This window comes from Mauremys mutica, chromosome 5, assembly GCF_020497125.1.
Source record: "Mauremys mutica isolate MM-2020 ecotype Southern chromosome 5, ASM2049712v1, whole genome shotgun sequence".
NCBI classification, from domain to species: Eukaryota; Metazoa; Chordata; order Testudines; family Geoemydidae; genus Mauremys; species Mauremys mutica.
The window spans coordinates 77247669-77269925 of record NC_059076.1 but is presented as its reverse complement, the minus strand read 5'-3'; the positions used below and the strand labels follow the sequence as shown (position 1 = coordinate 77269925).

At 39.4% G+C, this 22257-nt stretch overlaps 2 long non-coding RNA genes across 3 annotated transcripts in view; one reads left to right on the top strand and one right to left on the bottom strand.

Moving 5' to 3' along the window:
- Window positions 1-18245, bottom strand: part of LOC123370790 — a 34812-nt gene extending 16567 nt beyond the window's left edge. Inside the window, exon 1 of the long non-coding RNA XR_006579550.1 lies at window positions 18219-18245. This is a non-coding gene — a long non-coding RNA (uncharacterized LOC123370790). The remainder of the gene's footprint in view (window positions 1-18218) is intronic.
- Window positions 1-22257, top strand: part of LOC123370791 — a 92207-nt gene that overhangs the window by 5602 nt on the left and 64348 nt on the right. The gene's annotated exons all lie outside the window — the stretch shown is intronic.

Here is a 22257-nt window from a genome sequence, read left to right as displayed (position 1 = left end):
GGGGGGGTCACTTAAGGTACATATTCAAGTATGTACCTATACCCTTCAGGTGTGTCGTTACTCACCTAAGCCATAGCTCACCAGCCATCTATACTACTATTTATACCTGGGGAGGGCGGGGGGGCTACACAGTTATATATGCTACACACCACTAAAAGAATCATGCAGTGTAGATGCACCCTTATTGAACTAATTTGAGGATGGTGTTTCAGTAGTGAGGGAAAGCGTGGCAAAAGGAGCAGAGATCCCTCTGGGAGGAAATGAAGGCTATATTGAGGTTAGCATTGCTGGCAGAGCATAGCAGTTGGGTGTAACATGACAGAGGACATTGTGAAGGCCAAGACTATAACAGGGTTCAAAAAAGAACTAGACAAATTCATGGAGGATAGGTCCATCAATGGCTATTAGCCAGGATAGGAAGGATTGGATCCCTAGCCTCTGTTTGCCAGAAGCTGGGAATGGATCACTTGATTACCTATTCTGTTCATTCCCTCTGAGGCACCTACCATTGGCCACTTTTGGAAGACAGGATACTGGGCTAGATGGACCTTTGGTGTGACCCTGTATGGCTGTTCTTATGAAAGGCTACCAAGTCAAGAGATGCAAGTAGCTTTGCATGGCATAGGGCCTTGAAGGCAAAGACAAGAAGTCTGAACTTGATATACAGCGCAATAGGGATCCAATGAGTGACTCAGAGGGGAAAGCGTCGAGGCTTTCTGGTGTTCTGCATATGAACATAGTCAAAGCAATAGGTGATAAAAATGATTTTGGCAGTACCATAAAAGGAGGCTAGTATCAACAATACTTGCAAGGAAGCAGTTGCAGTTGTGGCAGCAGATTAGATATGGACTAGCTATTTGGCTATAAAGTGCACTAAGAAAGGGGAAAACTTTATGGGTGATGAGTATAAAGTGGCAGGATTTTGCCAACGTCTTGGTGAGGAAAGCATTGAAGATCACCGTCTAGATTAAGAGTCTGTTAAAAATTAGGTGCTTTAAATCACATTGGTGATATAAATCATAATGGAGACCAGAGTAAGAGGAGTCAACCACTGTGCTGCTTAATGTAGTAATATATTGTCTTAATCAGTATGTGTGCTGTATCACAACTAATTTTTCACTCTGAATTATGGTTCACTGCTTGTAGGTATTTAGATACAGAATAGTGTTAAGCTGCACTATGATACATGCTGATGTTTTATTCCTTCATGCTTTTCACACACATTACCAGTAAATTGTAAATACTTTTCAAAAAATTGCAGTGAAAGAACCACACAGTACGGTTACAATTATCTTTCTTCTGCAGGACTCTGAGAAACTTCATTGTGCTAATGTTTATTGTCCACTTCCTGCATGTAAGAGTAGACCATGTCCCATAGATAATCCCATTGACTGCAGTGGGGCTATTTTGGGGAATAACTGTTTAGCACTATGAGTAAAGGGTTCACTGTCTAGCCCAATGAGACTACTTGTGAAGTTCAGTACTAAGCATGAATAAGAATGGCAGAATCTGACACATACACAGAGAGAGAGAGAGAGCTCACATGCAAGGTAAGGCTGTAAAGAAGCATATCAATTCTTCAAAAAACCTTGAGATTTGGAAATCACATTTAATATCAAAAAGGAAAAATATTTTCACAAATTCAGGTGTAATTGGAAATAGCAGCCTTGTTCACCCTGGACCAGTGTCAGGGCTTTGCTGACTAGCTGTAGATTTCCTTCCAGAGGAGTTTGCAAGCACTTTGCATTGCTCTTTCTCAGATAGTTCCCAGCAGCAGACTGTCTCCACAATCTATGCAGGTGAACGCAAATGCAGATCCTGGAGTCAGGGTTAACTGAAGTATGTTTTCCTCATAAATACATAATTAGTATGACTACATAAATGCCTGTGGTTTAAAAAAATCATTGTAATACATCAAAGAAATAAGTATTTATCTAAGCATTCTGTTTTTAGAGCACCTAAACCTGAGCTAAAATCATCACAGTGGTTTCTTTGATCCTCTTTTACAGTTTCCTCCCTTTTGTTAAGAGAATTCAGTGGTGTAGAATGGTTGTGGGAATTAAGGTTTTTAAAAAAAAAAAATGCAAGGAAAATATTAAATTAAGTAAGCCTGAAGAGTAAAGCACAAAAAATCTGTTTACAACACAAAATGCTACCAAAGTATTCAGATGAAAACCCCTTACAGATTTATTAATCCTCATTTACTACAGTCTGGGTTCTTATGCCAGAAAAAGCACAGGGAGAGAAGTGTGACTGGACTGTTTATATCATCTCAGAATTTGCAGAGGGAATAGGAAAGTGTTGTACTTCAGGTACAATAGTTAGCTGCTTGTGACAGATGTGACTTCCTGGCTTTTCACCAGGACAAAATTGTTTCTAGCTGAAATGATCAACCACACAGAACTTAATCCATCTTGAGAGTCGGCTCTGACAGTCAGCTAGAAACTATAGGATTATACATTGGGGAAAAATCTCAAGTAGAAGAAACCAACAAGGCAAGACATGTGCCAACGGGAACGTCCTTGCAAAATACTAGCTACATATTGGACCACAGTAACTTTTTGTTCATCTGGCAAGTAACATTTTGGTATCAGTCATCATGATTAAGGACAAGCACGTAGATTTTGTACCTAGTTTGGTATTTTTGTGACAATTTTGCAAGATTATAGAATCAAGTGTGGGACGCTTTTTAAGTGAAGGAGAGGAGAAAATGAATTGAAGGGCTCAGCAGTGGGGAAGGAATTTGTCAGCTGGGTGGCAGTCTTCAGTCATATCAGTCTATCCTCATTGCTGGAACTCCAGAGCCTGCTTGGGGCTCTCATTTTCATTTTGATTCCCGTAACCTGTGCCAGAGTGGGGAGCAGCCAGAGTGAAAATGGGGACCACAAGCTACCACTGGATGCCAAGAATGAGGAAAAAATAGCTGTGATTGAAAACTGCATATGGCACTAGTCACATAGTAACATGTCTACAAGGAGGAGCTTTTCCTTGGTTCTCTGATCATCCAGTGTCCTCTATAATTTCTCCTGTTCACTGAAGTATGGTACAAATGCCCAATGATGACTCAAAAAAGTTTGGCTTTCTTGACTATTCAGCATGATAATTTTTATTCACATGTTACATTCTACTTATATAAAGTGCTTCTTCATCAGGAGATTAAGTTAATCATGACATCTCCAGGGAATCCATCTAAGCCTAATTATATAAATGCCTGACAAACAAATTATCGCCTTTTAAATTTGGATGCTAGCGGGTTATTTAATGGTACTTAGGTTTTCAGCATGTCAGTCTTAGGGCTTGGCTACACTTACATGTTAGAGCGCATTAAAGCAGCCCACTGTGGTCTAACTCACGATGCGTCCACATTGGCAAGGCACGTAGAGAACCTGTGTTGGCACTCACCAGCTGTAACAATTCCTATAAATAATGGTTTGGTAATTACCGATCAGGGAAAGCATTGTTTTTTCCAGGCCTTAATATTATGACAGGATACCTTAAATTTTAAGCACAAAGTTCAGAAACATTAATCTTGTCACTGACAGAGCACCTGCATGAAAACAGTGCATCTAGACACTATGGCTTCATCCACAATATACAGTGTACACAGTCTTCCAGCATGGGTAAGAGATAAAACCACGTAGAGAGCTCCTGGTACTCCACCTCGGCAAGTGGAATAACGTTTGCACCCCCATTGGAGCACCGCAGCGCCAGTGTGGATGCCCTGGTCTGTTGTTGCGCTCTGATTGGCCTCCAGAAAAGTGTCCCACAATGCCTGTTCTAGCCACTATGGTCATCACTTTGAACTCTACTGCCCTGCTCTCAGGTGACCAACCACCAGACCTGCCCTTTAAATTCTCTGGGAATTTTGAAAATCCCCTTCCTGTTTGCTCAGCCAGGTGTGGAGTGCTCTCTGTGAATCTTTCCATGCCTCCACACGCCAGGCGATCCCCAGTGCTGGACCTCATCAGTGTTTGCGGGAGGAAGCTGTCTAGTCCCAGCTGCGCTCCAGCCATAGGAATTACAATACCTTCGGGCAGATATCAAGGGACATGATGGAAAGGGGCCATGATTGGGATGCACTGCAGTACAGGGTTAATGTATGAATTGCTTCACTGTTCTGAGTTCCTGTGTTACTATGGAGTACCCTTTCCCAAATGCACACCAAGTATTTGAGAAACTGTATGGGCAAAAAATACATAAATGAAACAACCCAATAGCCATGCTTATTTGGGCATATGATGAGCAATGCTATTTTCCTTGGAAGTGAGTGATAGTCAAATAAAAAGATTTTTTTTCCCATTCCCTTGCTTTTGATAATGGCTAAATGTCCATTAACTGTTTGTTTTCTATTTTCATACAAATGGGGAGTTACCCATGTGTCTCCATAGAAGACTAATGTCATTGTCATATCAGAGATTTTTTAAAGAATTGTAATAGAATAATATTTCAAGACAGAAAAGATATGGTTATAACAAACTACCCGTTTCATGCCCCAAAAAGTAAAAGGTGTCTATATAAATCAGTTTTATTCTAGAGAGTACTCCATTAAGATAAACTACTATTAAAGATACTGCTGTTTGAGATTTTCCTTATGGTGCAGCATGTTTATTACCTTTTACTCTAACTTAATGCCTATATTTTTAAAATACACAGGAGACTAATATTCATGTCAAGTTTAAACTGTATTCTGCCAGTTTATTAATGCCTGTTAATCTTTATACAGTGAAGTATAGTGCACAAGCACAAGGTTTCTGAGCCTCCCTTGCTGACTGAAAAGTTACGACTAATTTTGTCCAAAGTTTTATTTGGAAGATGTAGGTTTCACCTTCTCTGTAGTTATTCAAAAATTTATATGCTTCCACAATGTTGCAGAATTTCTACTACCTTGCTTTTTTAATGTTATTCCTCAGTGTTCAGGAAAGATACTGTAGGAAGTGAGCCGAAGGGAAATCTTAATACTTATATACAAGAGGAAACTAAAGGTGTCTAAAAACATTTAAAGAAATAGGAAAAGGATGAGTGGGTTCTCTTTCCACAATAATTTTGTAGTGACTCAAGAGTAGGGTGAGTTACAGCATATGGGGCATTCTGCCTTTAGTTTGAATCCCATCCAGATTGATAGTGACTGAAACATATAATGGTCTTTGAGTGGTCTAAACAAAATGATTTGGACTCTGTCCAGGTCTTCCTATTGGGAGGAAAAATACAACCCTAGTTGGCACCTCTGATAGGCTCAATAAAACCCAAGGATTGTGAATAGAAAGGTTTCCAAGGCTCTTAATGGGATTTCTTTCAGAAAGCAGAAATGGAACAGCACAGCAGATTTAATTTTATGTACTAATGCAGGGGTCAGCAACCTTTCAGAAGTGGTGTGCTAAGTCTTCATTTATTCACTTTAATTTAAGATTTCACGTGCCAATAATATGTTAACCTTTTTAGAAGATTTCTTTCTATAAGTCTATAATATATAACTAAACTGTTGTTGTATGTAAAATAAATAAGGTTTCAGAATGTTTAAGAAGCTTCATTTAAAATTAAATTAAAATGCAGAGCCCCTTGGACCGGTGGCCAGGACCCGGACAGTGTGAGTGCCTCTGAAATTCAGCTCGTGTGCCACCTTCGGCATCCTTGCCATAGGTTGCCTACCCATGTACTAATGCAAACTGGAAATGTTCTAAAACAAGAAGTGGTGTTTGGTTTGACAAAAAGTCAGTTATTCACAGAGAGCAGACACTTTCCCCAAAAAATATGTAGTCAAAACCCCAATTTTCCATTAAAACACTTTCAGTGGGCATCTTTCAAAAAGCCCTAGTTACATTCCTACTGATATTTATTCAAATGATTGACTGCACAATTTAGTAGTCCAACAACTCTGGCCTACCTAGCTCCAAAGGAAGTATCATCAGCTAAATGAAGCATTGCCTACTTGCTATTATTATTGGAGAGATTTTCATGTACTCTCTGGTCCCTTTATCAGGTAAAAGGGGTGGAGTGGTGTAAAGGGGATCTAAAAACCCTGGTTTCAGCCAGGGGGCAAATCTCTGGTGCATGAACTGAGAAAGATGGCCACAGGCTGACTTCTGAGTACTCCTCTCAAGCCCTAGCAGGCATGTTGGGGGCTTGCCCATAGCTTATGCCTGATAGTGCCTTATGCTGCTGGTGGGTAAGTAGTATAAATTAGAGCATAGGTTAGAACTAATTTATTTAGGCTGTCAGGAACAGTATCCCTGATGATGCCACAGCACAACTGGTTGCTGAGCTCTGTGCCTTTATCCTCAGACACAACTATTTCAAATTTGATGACAATATATATCTCCAGATCAGTGGCACCGCTATGGGCACCCGCATGGCCCCACAATATGCCAATATTTTTATGGCTGACCTGGAACAACGCTTCCTCAGCTCCCGTCCACTCACGCCCCTTCTCTACCTACGCTACATTAATGACATCTTCATCATCTGGACCCATGGGAAGGAGACTCTGGAAAAATTCCACCATGATTTCAACAGCTTCCACCCCACCATCAACCTCAGCCTGGACCAATCTACACGGGAGGTCCACTTCCTAGACACTACGGTGCAAATAAGTGGTGGTCACATTAACACCACCCTATACCGAAAACCTACCGACCGCTATGCCTACCTTCATGCCTCCAGCTTCCATCCCGGGCACACCACAAGATCCATTGTCTACAGCCAAGCACTGAGGTACAACCGCATCTGCTCTAACCCCACAGACAGAGACCAACACCTACAAAATCTCCACCAAGCATTCTCAAAACTACAGTACCCGCCCGAGGAAATAAGGAGACAGATCAACAGAGCCAGACGTGTACCCAGAAGCCTCCTACTGCAAGACAAACCCAAGAAAGAAACCAACAGGACTCCACTGGCCATCACATACAGTCCCCAGCTAAAACCCCTCCAGCGCATCATCAGGGATCTACAACCCATCCTGGACAATGATCCCACACTTTCACAGGCCTTGGGTGGCAGGCCAGTCCTCGCCCACAGACAACCTGCCAACCTGAAGCATATTCTCACCAGTAACTGCACACCGCACCATAGTAACTCTAGCTCAGGAACCAATCCATGCAACAAACCTCGATGCCAACTCTGCCCACATATCTACACCAGCGACACCATCACAGGACCTAACCAGATCAGCCACACCATCACCGGTTCATTCACCTGCACGTCCACCAATGTAATATATACCATCATATGCCAGCAATGCCCCTCTGCTATGTACATCGGCCAAACTGGACAGTCTCTAAGGAAAAGGATAAATGGACACAATCAGATATTAGGAATGGCAATATACAAAAACCTGTAGGAGAACACTTCAACCTCCCTGGCCACACAATAGCAGATCTTAAGGTGGCCATCCTGCAGCAAAAAAACTTCAGGACCAGACTTCAAAGAGAAACTGCTGAGCTCCAGTTCATCTGCAAATTTGACACCATCAGCTCAGGATTAAACAAAGACTGTGAATGGCTTGCCAACTACAGAACCAGTTTCTCCTCTCTTGGTTTTCACTCAACTGCTAGAACAGGGCCTCATCCTCCCTGACTGAACTAACCTCGTTATCTCTAGCTTGCTTCTTGCTTGCATATATAAACCTGCCCCTGGAAATTTCCACCACTTGCATCTGAAGAAGTGGGTATTCACCCACGAAAGCTCATGCTGCAAAACGTCTGTTAGTCTATAAGGTGCCACAGGATTCTTTGCTGCATTATGATGACAGGATACCTTAAATTTTAAACACAAAGTTCAGAAACATTAATCTTGTCACTGACAGAGCACCTGCATGAAAACAGTGTATCTAGATATTATGGCTTCATCCACAATATACAATGTACACAGTGGTGAAAACAGTCTTCCAGCATGGGCAGTAGAAAAACCATGTGCATACAGTATAATATTTTTGGGAATCTCATCTTCATGGCTTTCTAGACATCACATACATAATGTTTTGGTATATTTGGGACTAGTGCATTTGATCTCCATAATTATTGGAAAAAAATAAGGAACAAAATTCAGATATTTATATTTCTACAGCTACACCAAGCAAAACCCCAAGAGCCAATCAGACTACGAAATCATTTCAATCTGTACATTTTATGAGAATATAGAAAAAGCACTTTGACTGAAAACTGCTTTGGGATCTATGGATGAATGATGCTATATGAATAAATTTGTGGTTCCATTCTATGCATCTGAAGAAGTGAGCTGTAGGTCACGAAAGCTCATGCTGAAATAAATGTTAGTCTCTAAGGTGCCACTAGTACTCCTGTTCTTTTTGCGGATACAGACTAACACGGCTGCTACTCTGAAAATAATAATTTTACAACTTATGATCTGGAGCTGCACAAAATTTAATGAGGCTGAGAGTACACAGTGTGTAGAGTTAAATCTGGGTAAGTGCAGGACTAGGGCCTTAAATTACAAGTTTTTGGGGGCAGAGGTTCTGTTTATCGTGTGTGTGTGTCAGGGCCACCCAGAGGATTCAGGGGGCCTGGGGTAAAGCAATTTTGGGGGCCCCTTCCATAAAAAAAATGCAATACTATATTCTCGTGGGGGCCCGGTGCAAATTGCCCCACTTGCTCCGCCCATGGGCGGCCCTGGGAAAAATAAACCTTCTGCATCTCAGCACAAACCTAGTTTTGAGAAAACTTCTTTACAAGATATCACTGGTTCTCAGCATCAGCTAGTGCTAAAAGGCACTAAAGCTCATTAAAAGGGTTGGACATATTTTCCATCAAAACTTTTTTTGGATCTAAACCTAGGGGTTTTTAAAAAGCAAAAAAAAATAATAATAATAATCATGGACAATGTCTGCTTTCCTTCAAAATTTTGTTGTATTTAAATTGGAAAGATGAAATTAGTCTGCCAAAACCTGAATATGGTTTGGGGTTTCAGAAATGTGTGGCCAAATATTTGCTGCTTGCTGTGTTTGATTGTTTAAAGAAACAAAAATTCTGCTTAAAAAAAAATCCAAAACTTTTGAACCACCTCAGCTTGTGACCAAATGCCTGAGCCCATCCAGTCAGAGATTTTTCCAGGTTTCTGATACTCTGCTGGCTTCCTTGACTCATATCTGTCTCCATAACTTTGGGTTCATTTAGGTTAGAACATAAGAACAGCCATACTGGGTCAAACCAGAGGTCCATCCAGCCCAGTATCCTGTCTACCGACAATGGCCAATGCCAAGTGCCTCAGAGGGAGTGAACCTAACAGGTAATGATCAAGTGATCTCTCCCCTGTCATCCATCTCCACCCTCTGACAAACAGAGGCTAGGGACACCATTCCTTACCCATCCTGGCTAATAGCCATTAATGGACTTAACCTCCATGCATTTATCTGTTTCCTAGAGACTGGCTCCATGGGGTCCGTCACACGGTTACTGTGGGTTTGTCTTTAGTATAGGCTATGTACCTACTCCACGAACTGAGCATTTGAGCTGGTTCCAGAATCTGGGATAAGCCTATGTTGTGAAAACTGAAATGCTCAAAATAGCACATGCATGTGAATGGACACAGGGTGCTAAAATTAAATTAACCCAGGGGTTCTCAAACTGGGGGTCGGGACCCCTCAGGGGGTCACGAGGTTATTACTGGGGGTCGCAAGCTGTCAGCCTCCACCTCAACCCTGCTTTGCCTCCAGCATTTATTATAATGTTAAATATATAAAAAAAGTGTTTTTAATTTATAAGGGGGAGTCACACTCAGAGGTTTGCTATGTGAAAGGGGTCACCAGTACAAAAGTTTGAGAACCACTGAATTAACCCCTCTGAAGCCTCAGGGAATGCAGGGGAAGGTGAGGGGGGCTCTCCCTTGGTAAGATTGGGAAGGATATTTTAAATGAAGCTACCCTCACCTGACATGAATCTCCCTATGGCACTGAAATAAATATAGACTATAAATTTGCATTTGAGAAGTGAAAGGAATGGTAGCCCTAATGGAAAAGCTAACAGCTTGGCTCTTCTGCAAGCCTCAAACTGCTGAATGACCTTTCATAGAATCTCAGGGTTGGAAGGGACAGGTCCTGGGGCAAATTGCTCCATTTGCCCCCCACTATGGGCGGCCCTGGTGTGTGTAGTGCCTATCACAAATCTCTGTAATTTAAATGTTAAGCAGAAGCCACGCAGACCTCTTGATGATGTTACTAAGTTGAAACTCAGGTCAGTTTTGTCAAAAGGGTTTAAAATGAAAGACTGAACTTTTTAACCACATGTGGTTTGACTTCTGGTATGGCATGGAACCTATGAGAATGTCTTAATGCAAGACCAGGTGAAATTTAGCACACTCCTTTAAAAGATTCTCCAAGAGATCCAAGAAACTGGCAACAATGACCAGGGTTGTCAATCTACTATGTTTTTTTTTGAGCAGTAAGTTTTCTTGAATAGAAAAATATGATTAAAGCTCTCTAAAATAGAATTGCAATGTCACCAGTGCAGAAGGTAAGGTTGGTTTGAAACAAAGCACATTTGCCCATTCAGTGAACAAACACTCATCTTTTCTGTCACTTCAGAAATATGGACCTCTTAACGGGAAATTAAATTTGATTCTTGATTCTTTAGTTGAAACAATATAATGTGCAGAAAATGGGTTATATCCTTTAACAGAACAATGTTGTCCACTTTAAAGACTCATTCACTTCAGATTATTCTACTGTGCTAGGTAAAAGGTTGAAATGAATAACTTCATGATAAAATGAAATTAATGTAATTGCTCTGACTTTTTCAAAGTAGAATGTCATTTCTTTTAAAAAATGATTTGGCTTTTAAAGTTTGTTTTCCTTCTTTTGACTTTTGAGCACTGTGCTGAATATTAATAATGTCAGACTGAATGCTACACAAAATGATTACAAGGCTGAAGTTTATATTAATAAAAAATATTTTGTGCTCTATGCCAAAGAGAGGTAAGACTTCTTTGACTGATATTTTTCTTATTGAAAATCCTTTACTTCTCACGCTGTCCTTGCCCACCCCCACAAAATCAAGTATTAATCATTCAAAATTGATTTCAAATGACCTTATCATTAAATTGAATAAATATCTTTGCTCCTGTGTTCTTACATCTTGACACAATCTCATCTTAAGGTGGCAACTGCAATTAATACAAGTCAATACATTATTACTATGTGTTTAATTGGTGTTCTACAAATTTAAGCTGGCTTGAATAACTGAAAGTGCTTTCCTGAAACACACAATCAGATTTTATCCTATTTTGGTAAGGATAAGAAAATAATATTCAGAAATCTTATCTTTCCTTGGTATGTCAACACTGAGGCATTGAAAGGACTTTTTATGGGGACAGGGGTGGAAATAAGTACATACATTCCGCCAAATAGATCATAGTGGGCACTTCAAGCAAATTTAACAAGTAGAGTAAATATGGTTTCATATCATGAATGTTGTATGAGACTGTGGGGCCTTACATCTTTACTCATAAATGTTTAAATGCTTGCAATTTTCCACTCCAGTAATTTAAAAAGAAAAATATTTTACCTTTATGGAAATTTGTTTGAATGCACAAATTCATTCATTGTCTGAATGGAGAAATGTTGTCTGAGACAAGAAATAGTAGGGTTTACTATGGAAAATTCTTCCTGTTCTTACACAATATGCTCCTACTTTAAACACTTTTGAAAATACTACCCTTTGTCCAAATTGGCCAGAAAACATTATGGTACTGATCCTGAAAATGCTTTAACTTTAAGCATGTGAATAATCACATCAATATCATGTGTTTTCAAGATCTTGGCTTTCATTGGCAAGCTATTTTAAATGGGACAGAACTGGCATTCTCCAAAAAGTTTCATTCCACTTCTACATCAAAGTATTGATCCTGCAAACAGTTTGCAATGAGACTGCATAAAGTTAATCATGTGCTTAATTTTTTACAAGATTGCTGCCCAAGGTGCTGGGGGAGGGAGGGTGTACAAATGGTGAAGCGTGGATGTACCAAGCAAAAGTCTCACTAAGCTTATCTTGCAGAGCTCAATCAGATAAAAAGTAGCTGATAGGAGATGGTAAATTAAAATATCATCCACTCGACCACTTTAGCTATACTCACACCATAGCAGACAATATCAAAGTGGCCAATAGCATATACAGGAACCACCTAATGTAAAATGGAACTCTGAACTTGTCTGTGGGCACAATATAGAAATGATATGAATCAGACCTATATTTTGACAAATAGATGTTACATATCTTTTCCTTTTCTTGATAATATCTAATACAAGTATAATACATATTAGTATAAATTTTACATCATTTCATTTGTTTATGGGAAATAGATTATACTACAAAATGTTTCAAAAGAAATTATTACATGCCTCTGATATCTAATACATGTAAGCCTCTTGATGCCATAGTTTCAAGTGGCTCTGAATGTAATATAGAATCTTGTTTGCAGTATAAGAAATTTTGTTTTACAGTAAATCCATTCTAGAACCCCCATTTTGCAGATACTATACAGTCATTTTTTTCTGTGCAGATTAAAGCCTCAGGTCAAGCTTGTTACCAATGAAGTCAGAATTGAATAGCAAAGAGTCCAGTAAGAGGAAATTACTGCCATGGAACAGGTTGTCCAAAAAAATCCACTGGTTTTATTGATGGCTTAAGACATATTGCTAAAAACTGTGTAGCTCCTTTTGCATGAGAAACAGAAAGCTAAATCATTAGTGCTGCACTTGTACTATCTCTTGAGTGTACATGTAATGATCTAAAATGTGAATTTCTTCAGCTTTTCATCATGATGACACAAACAATGGCTTGCTTTCTCTCAGAAGACCAGCATTTGTGTGAAACACATGGAAAATGGTTAGTTTACAGCATAATTAAAATAAAAAGTGAAAGGTGTAGAAAAGAGGGCTGTACATACACTGCAACAGAATTGAATAAACTTGGCCTCAGGTTAAGGATTGAGAGCTGTACTTGGATGTCTAAAATACAAAATAACCAGGTCTTTTTATACATGAAACTGGGTTTGGCTAGGAGGTTCAGAAGCACAGTCTAACAGGTGCATGCTGTTCTAAACTCTACCAGAAAATCTTTTAAGATTTTTCCCTTGGTGAATAAGGACATTGCAAATCTTGAAGAAAGTATGCTTGCTTCCCTGTGGAGAAGTCTGAAGTTTAATTGCAGGCCTGTAGATCCAATTTCTTAAAATAAGAAATTGGGGAAGGGATCAATAGTGAAAATGCACATTTTCTGTAACCAGAACATCCACCAGATAGCATGAAGTTGGCACTAGCAAAAGGAGACGTATTTTTCCCCTAAACATCTCCAACAATGGGATTTACACTCTGCAAGTCTCTCATAGTCATAGATAAGAAAAGCTGCCTAAGTTTGTGTCCTTTAGAACAATGAAATATAATACAATACAGGTCCAGTGCTAAATCAAAGGTGAGCTTTGTTTTTGAATGGATGATGAAAAGGTGTGTCCTAGACTTAGCTGCTGCTTGCTTTAAATATTTTAATTTGGGGGTGTTCAGAATAAATGTGGATCATGTTTTGCTGGAATAAAATTGAAAAACCAATGGAATGTACTGTAGGTAGCAGAGTAGCAAGGTTACAACTTGTTAATGGAACACAACACCTCTCTCTCCCTCCCCCCATAGCTGTGTTGTCACAAGCTGGCATTTTACCAAAACATTTTCTAAGCACACACACTGTTTATGCAGGAGATCAGTTGTCAGAGAAATACTAACTTAAGGAATCTTTATTTTAATTTCTACTTTTCCCTTGCAATATTGCAAACTGAGAAATGTGGTGATTTTTTTTGAAAGCCCCAACTCTTGTCATTCTGGATATTTATCATCTGAAATCTTTTTCTGCAAGACATGAAATTCCTTAGTAAGTGTTTTTAAGAAAGTTGTCCAAATACTCTTGTAAAAAAATCAGTCTTTGCAAAGCATTGGGATTTTGTGTGTCACATCAAGTTCAAAATGTCCAAGGTTTAATGACCTAGCAGAATAAACTGTTCATGCTGCCAAATATGCACTTAGGACAATCAACCTCATATACCTGTGGTTGCATGCAGACATAGACCCCAAGAAAGCAGCAATCAGCCATTCTGTCAGTGATAGGTAAATGCCTGAATAGAGTACCAGTGCAACTACTTTTACTTTGAATAAGCTGAAAATTTGTGTAAAAAAAAAAATGCAGAAAAGATTATATGACAAGACAACAAAACCACTAGTTAATGGATAATGTTCTCTATATTTTTCTGGGGGTGATGTAATAAGGCCTTAGATTACTTATCTATGAGAAAGTTGTGCCGATTTTAGTTAAATTGGTGTATCCCAGGGGTAGGCAACCTATGGCACATGTGTCGAAGGCAGCACAGTAGCTGATTTTCAGTGGCACTCACACTGCCTGGGTCCTGGGCACTGGTCTGGGGGGGCTCTGCATTTTAATGTAATTTAATTTTAAATGAAGTTTCTTAAACATTTTAAAAACCTTATTTACTTTACATAAAACAATAGTTTAGTTATATATTTTAGACATAGAAAGAGACCTTCTAAAAAGGTTAAAATGTATTACTGGCACGCAAAACCTCAAATTAGAGTGAATAAATGAAGACTCGGCACACCACTTCTGAAAGGTTGTCGACTCCTGGTATAAAGAAAACAGTTTCATATTACTGAGATTAAAAACCATCACTGCAACATTTATATATATATATAAAAAAGTGTGGAATCATAATGAGGAGCACACATTATTTCTGTAGTGCCGACTCCTGGTGTATCCCCTTTTACAGACATATTTTGTTTATGAAGTTAGCTTAAACTATTTAAACTAAGTTCTTTCCCATTGTTTCCTTAGGTAAATCACTCCCTCAACTGATAATGTTATTGGTTGTATAACTCACAGACAGTGTAATTTGATTCCCCCCCGCCCCAACATTTAGCATACATATCTCCTTGACAAAACTGGCCTGCAAGGAGGCTCCAAAGAAGCTCTTCCTGCAAAATATGGAGGGCAGTTCCTTCTTTCATCAAAACAGGATGTATGTGATGGGTGGGGAGGGGCAGCTCTTCCTCTACTAAAAGAATATTCACTCTTATGGCAGCTTAGGATGGAGCAGGGCCGCCCAGAGGATTCAGGGGGCCTGGGACAAAGCCCGGGAGCTGCGGTGCTTGTACTCATCCGGCGGCAGTCTGGGTCTTTGGCGGCATTTCGGCGGCGGGGGGGGGGGGGGCTTTCAGTGCTGCCGAAGACCCGGAGTAACTGAAGGGCCCCCCACCGCTGAAATGCCGCTGAAGACCCGGAACGACTGAAGGGCCCCCCGCCGCCAAAATGCCAGACAAAGACCCAGCCTGCCGCCGGGCCAGGGCTCGCGGGACCCCTACAGGGCTGGGGCAAATTGCCCCACTTGCCTCCCCCGCCTCGGTGGCCATGGGATGGAGACACAGCGTGCTTTATCTAGCTATTTAACACTGGCTGATCAGAGTTACCTGCCTTGACAGGAATGGTGTGCATTCAATCAGTGTGGTCATCCTAACCTTCCTGTCTAGTCTGGATACCTAGTGATGCCCCTTAAGCTTGAAACTCCATTTCTGAACTGATCAATAAGGTCATTCCCCACTTTCTTCAAATCTCTCTTCAGGACTTACCCTTGCTGCGATGTTTATAAAATGGCTAGTTTAAAAGCCCAGCATAAGAATAGTTGGCACATTATTTTTGATATGCTTTGATTTTGCAAGTGTATATAGGAGCTGTGCATGTTTGATAGTAACTTTCCTTGTGCCCTTCATGCTAATCTCACTGGGGCTAGGATCATGGTTTCATATATGTATGTACAGCACCTACAACAATGGGCCCACAATCCTGAATTGGGCTTCTGACTGCTATTGTAATGCAAATATAAAAGCTACATGCTGCCATCTAAGAATCAATTAATTCTTCATAAACTGTTGAATGTTGCAAAAGGGATTCAGTAACAGCCTGATCTTTTAGTATTACTGGGGTAAACATCAGCCTAAGGAAAGTTATTGCACAGGCCGTAGTAAAAGTACTTCCAAAAATGTTAGACACACCCAAGCAATAACATGTTCTTATCAAGATACTGTAACTTGTCTGCCAGTTTTGCATTGTTGAGGTACAGTGAAATTTCACTCCACCTGTATCATGCAGTAAAAAATTATTCACAAATATGCAACTTTCCTAATAATGCTGTTTATAAGATTGAAGATAAAGATAAAGGCATCACTACTGAACAAAGACAGCTGTGATTAAAATAACAAAATAACATTAACAAGAGTTTGCACAAAGTAAATGAATGTGCAGCATGCACTTGCAATGATAGCCACATCTGTTCAAAGGGTGAACTGCTACCAGCTTTAAATACTAATGCATTGCACTTAATTGTGTAAAAGATTTCAAGGCACTTCAAAAAAGTGTAAGAAATTTAAATTGAGTCTAGATTTATTTGCACCCATAAAATTCCACCTGCAAATTATAGGCCCCCTTTCTTCTGAAGAAAGACACACATTTTATCACCTGGAATTAGCAGAAAAGACAGTTCTTATTCTTTAGCAGAAGCTTTCAGAGAGTCCACCTCTTTTCATTAGCTGGTTGTCCTGTACTTAAATACTTGTCAGTGAATCTGACAATCTAATTGAAGGCACATATTAATCCTATATTGACTACTACTGCAGTCAATCAACCAATAGAATTGATAGAATAGCAGCTCATCAGAATCTTCATTGGTAATTGCCAAATACTGACCTACCTTAGAATTTTCTTTAGCACTGATCATGCTCCTAATGAAGTCAATGACAAAATAATTAATTTCTATAGGTGCAGAATTGGGCCTTTTAAATAAAAATGGGAGTTTGCAGCACACTGAAAATTTAACTCTACTAGATATATTTAACTATTCCTTTACAACTTACTTTATCATAATAGCAGGAATATTTAATTAGCACTTTAAGTTGAGCACAGTTTCAAGGAAAAGGGATAGATAATAAAACAGAATAATAATGCCACTATATAAATCCATGGTACTCCCACACCTTGAATACTGTAGTAGTGCTGGTTGCCTTATCTAAAAAGAAAGCTGAAATTGGAAAAAGTGCAGAGAAGGGCAGCAAAAATGATTATAGGTATGGAAGAGCTTCCATATGAAAAGAAATTAAAGAGACAGATTGGTCATCTTAGAAAAGAAAGAACTAAGGGAGGGAATATAATAGAAGTCTATAAAATCATGAATGGTATGGCAAAAGTGAGTAGGGAAGTGTTATTTACCCTTTCATACAACACAAGAGCTAAGGAGAATCCTATTAAATTAATAGGCAGCAGATTTAAAAACAATGTACTACATACAACACAGTCAACCTGTGGAACTCATTGTAGCGGGATATTATGAAAGCCAAACATATGATTGGTTTAAAAAAGGATTAGATAAATTCATGGAGGATGGGTTCATCAATGGCTATTAGCCAAAAGGGTCAGGGACATAAACCTATGTACCAGGTGTCCCTAAGCTTCCAACTGCCAGAAGCTAAGACTGAATGACAGGAGATGGCTCACTAGAAATTGCCCTGTTCTGTTCGTTCCCTCTGATGTATATGGCATTGGCCACTGTCAGACACAGGATACTAGACTAGATGGACGAGATGATCCAGTATGGCCATTCTTATGTTCTGGGGACAAGTTGCTACAATAAAGTAATATTTCTTCCCTTTAGTGGGCCTTAGATACCCTATTCTCTAAAAACATATAATGCCAATGAATGTGGTATGAAGTGCCAAAGTAATCACAATAGCTGGTGTAAGTATGCTTACTGAGGAAAATACAATCTAGTTTTACCTTTGCAGCTGACCTAGATAATTGATAATGAAGGGCTTCATCATAAACAGATTACAGCATCCCTGAAGCATTAAATTTATTTCAGAACTATCTTCCAGGATCCACAGAGAGGTAATTTGTGATTATAAAAAGTTAACTCTGCTGTTTACTTATTAATGAATACTGAAAAAAAATATTATGGTGTATTTCATATGATTGGATATTTTAAAAGTCAATGGCATGAGCTGTGGGGCATTCTTGCTGAGTTTGAAAGGTAAATTAAGAGTCATATTTGCACAGTATTATATCTGTGTTGGTTTCAAAGGTCAAACAACAATGATATAAAAAAATGTAAAGTAGAGAATATTGTTAGACTTTATTAGACTTCTGTATCCATGGGCTACTTCCTACCTTATCTTCTCTTGCTGTTTTTCCTCACTGCAACCACTTTCTGCTCTCAGCTGATGGGCTTTATACAGGTCCCTCCTGTTCCTCTCCAGCTGATCCTCATCTCTAATTAGTCCTTGCTCACTGGGTGCTCCTCCAGGTGCAACCTAGGCAGTTAATAGGTCCCCCTAGCCACCTTAACTCCTCCAGGCCTTGTGTGGGACAGACACCCCATTGTGTGTGTGCGCGTATGAGAGAGAGAGATCATTATTGCTCTCTCTATTAGTACTATCATATAAGTGCATGCTAAGGTGCTACAATTTAACTCATGTACTACTAGATGAAACAGTATAGCCAAAATTCTTAAAAAAGAATAATTTGATTTAGACATTAAAAGATTTTCAATTATGGCACCAGAGCTGAAAAGTGAGCAGAAGTTAATATTACCAAATGTTATTCCTTGCACATATCTGCTTCTTCATTCATTTAAAAATGTTAAAGAAAGGCGGAAGATGCTACTGGGCCCAGTTAAAATTAACTATATTTAATATAGTTTGTGACATTAAGGGATCATACTATTAAGCATTCAGAATACAGAAAATGTAACAGTTAAAATTGCACATAAAACTTATTTTTGTCTTCTTGTGGCCTATGTATTAAAATGTATTAAAATATACTTTTCAATTATACTATCACTTATTGCTCAAATAATTCAATATAACGTTTACAAATTTATTGCAAACCTTATTCACACATCAGTCTTTTATAGAAAAATGCATTGTTACAATAGTACAATGTATTTTTATAGGTTTAGACACTTTATGTAACATCTCTACTCTCTAAGCCACATACTATACATTTTATTTTTCACTAAACAGCAGGGCATTCCTTTAGATGGAATTTAGGGTTGGGGACAATTAATTACAAAGCTAATTTAGTGGGCCATGATCCTGAAAACCCTTAAAGAGGTGCTTAGTTTTAAGCATGTGCGTAGCCTCAATGAAATTAATGGAACTACTCATGTGCCTAAAGACAAGGGTTTGCAGGACCAGGGCCTTATTGTGTAGTGTTGCACAAATGTGTACTTTCCCTGTAAATTACTTTCCTGGACTCTCTGGCACACAGTGCAGTACACAGTAGTATTGAGATTGAAGGGGAAAACGTATGTAATTTTCACAGAGCTATAGTCGTATTTTCCCTTATGTATCTCACTCAAGACAGTTCCTCCAGCAGCACAATGCCCTTTGTTTCCACTCTGAGGCACTGCAACAGTGATGACTCAGAGAACATTGATACCTGCTGATGATTCACCAGCTTTGGTGGTGTTTAGAGATCTTCCTCTACAGTTATTTGATACAGCCAGGGCCGGCTTTAGGCCGATTCCCCCGATTCCCTGGAATCGGGCCCCGCACCTAAGAGGGCATCACGCCAGGGCCCTGCACCTTAGGTGCCTTTTTAATTTTTTTTTTTACTCACCCAGCAGCAGTCTGCTCCAGGGGTCTTCGGCGGCATTTAGGCGGCGGGGGATCCACTCCAGGGGGTCTTCAGTGGCATTTCGGCGGTGGGGGCGGTCCTTCAGTGCCACGGAAGACCCGGAGCGGACTCCCCACCGCCGAAGAGCCGCCGAAGCCCTGGACCACCACCAGGTATTCAAATCGGGCCCCGCAGTTCATAAAGCTGGCCCTGGATACAGCCTGGTCCTTGTTTTTTACATGAAATTTGACAATAATGTAGCATTTTGTTCATATTGCAGGAAAACACCAGAATAGCTTTCCCAGTCAATAGGTTTGGAACCTGTGACATTAGGCCTCTAGAGAGGATCCCACTTCTTTGGTTCCAAAATTGTTCTCAGGTGATCCTTGAAACTATTAAGGCTTTTTGAGTCAATTCATCAACAAGTCATTTTATGTTCTCCCCCCAGTTGAACTCTCCTGCATCTCACTGAAATCCCCGAAACGAACTGAAGCTTTGTTTTTCTGTTCAAATAAAATTTAAAGACTATTCCAGAACTGTCAGGCTACAAGGCCATAAAATGACTTATCTCCACTGGAAATCAATTTGATCAAATGAAGCCTTTATGCCATTTGACAGTTTTGTACAGTAGTTACTATTCCCTCATAATAGTCTTGTTGCTAATTTCACCCTCTCGAGTGCCAAACAGTAGTGGTCCCTTGTCCACAGAGCAGCTCACAATTCAGTATAAGGGGATGGATGCAGGCTGTGATTCTGTCAAACTTACATGTTAAATAAAAAGATGAGCCAAATCAACTACAGGCATAAGTTTCACTGGGGCCAGTACCCACAACTCCCAATGAATTCAACAGAAGCATCCATCTTTTCTGAAAACCAGACCTTGTGGTACCACCATCTGAGGCGGGTGGCTGGGAGATGTCTGTTAGAAAAATGAGTGATAGATGAATATTTTTCCAGGAGAGATTGAGAAATGTAGCAAGTGGGCTGTCCTGTGCTTTATTATTCATAGATGACAAGTATGTAACAGTTATTACATTTTTTTCTTACAAGGGAAGTTTCAGATTAACAGCTGTAAACATTTATAAAATCCACTCACCTGACCCAAAAGCTATTTAAATCAATGGGAGTCCCTCTAGTGAATACAGCAGGCTTTGGCTCCAGCCACTTATGCAAACCAGCCTGTCATAAAGAGTAAAGGTATGACAATACCAATTAACTAAATGTAGGCAGTGGTTTTTCTTCTGGCATTGGTGTGATAAGGTGGATAGGAGAATGTTGGATTGTTTTATGGACATTTGGTGAGCTTGAATTTTTGTTTGTAATTGTTTTAATGATGATTTTGTTAATGAACGTGATCGAACACAGCCTCTGACATTTAACATATTCAGCAGTACTCTGTGGCCATCCTCTTCTATCAACAAAGCAGTGCTCTAATACAGTTTAAAGGAAGAATTAATGGGAATGAAAATAATTCTAACCAAGTAATTAACATTTAGAGCTGTTCAAACTGTAACATTTTCTGGGTCACACAGTGACCAGCATTCTCTAGGGGCTATCAGATTTCTTGCTAATGGACCAGAGTACAAAGTTAATTAATCACTTATAGAATTAAGCCAACTCTGGGACTAATGATGGCATTTCCATATAAATAAATAAATAAACGAATAAATACATTGCCATTAAGCAAACAAATGCAGCATTTTAGAACTTGTTTTACTTCACCCAACCAGAATTGCATTCTTCCCAAAGATGACAAACCTCACTTTCTAATTCTTCAAGCCAAATCTTAACATCTTGATTGACAGGCCAGATTGTGTCTTGCAAAAAAACAAACAAACCAAAGAAACCCCTGACCAAACAAAAAAAACACACCCTGTCAGGATGGAGAACTTTGTGAAGATCACTAACACGATGCCCTTCCCCACACTCTACCGAACAGAACAAGTTCAGACTTCAAATTCAGTGGATCTCTCAGTACTGCTAAAGACAGAGGTGTCTGCATTGAAATCATGCTGGTAACATCTCCAACCTATGGCTGTCCCTGGAATCACACATTTAGGGGGTTCTTATACCATAGAACTCCAGTGGAAGAGAAACCTTGCAAAGCAAAACCAATGAGTTTTGAATAGTTCCAAGTACATATAAAAGCCATGATTCTTGTCTCAGTTACACCAGTTTATATCAGGAGTAAGTCTACAGAAGTCAATGGAGAAAAACCAGTGTAAAACTAACGGGAGTGAAAAGATAATCAGGCTCATTGGTTCATTCATAGTTAGAAAAATATAGCTCAGCTTGGGTCACCAATTTTCAAAGTTTAGATCTACAATAACAGTTATCTCTGGGATGAGATTTAGGTTGAGAAATTATATACCAAGATTTTGTTTTAAATACAGGAAAACATTGAATAAAGGCTTTGGAGAACACTCGTTGCTATTTCAGGTAAAAAAACCTGACTTTTAAAACATTAAGTAATTGAGAGTCAGTCTAACATGGGACTGTTCTGATTTTATTAAAAAAAACACAAATTAATTATTTGGTCTTAAAGAGTGACTCTATTACTATTATTTGTTGTATTGAGGTATTACCTCGT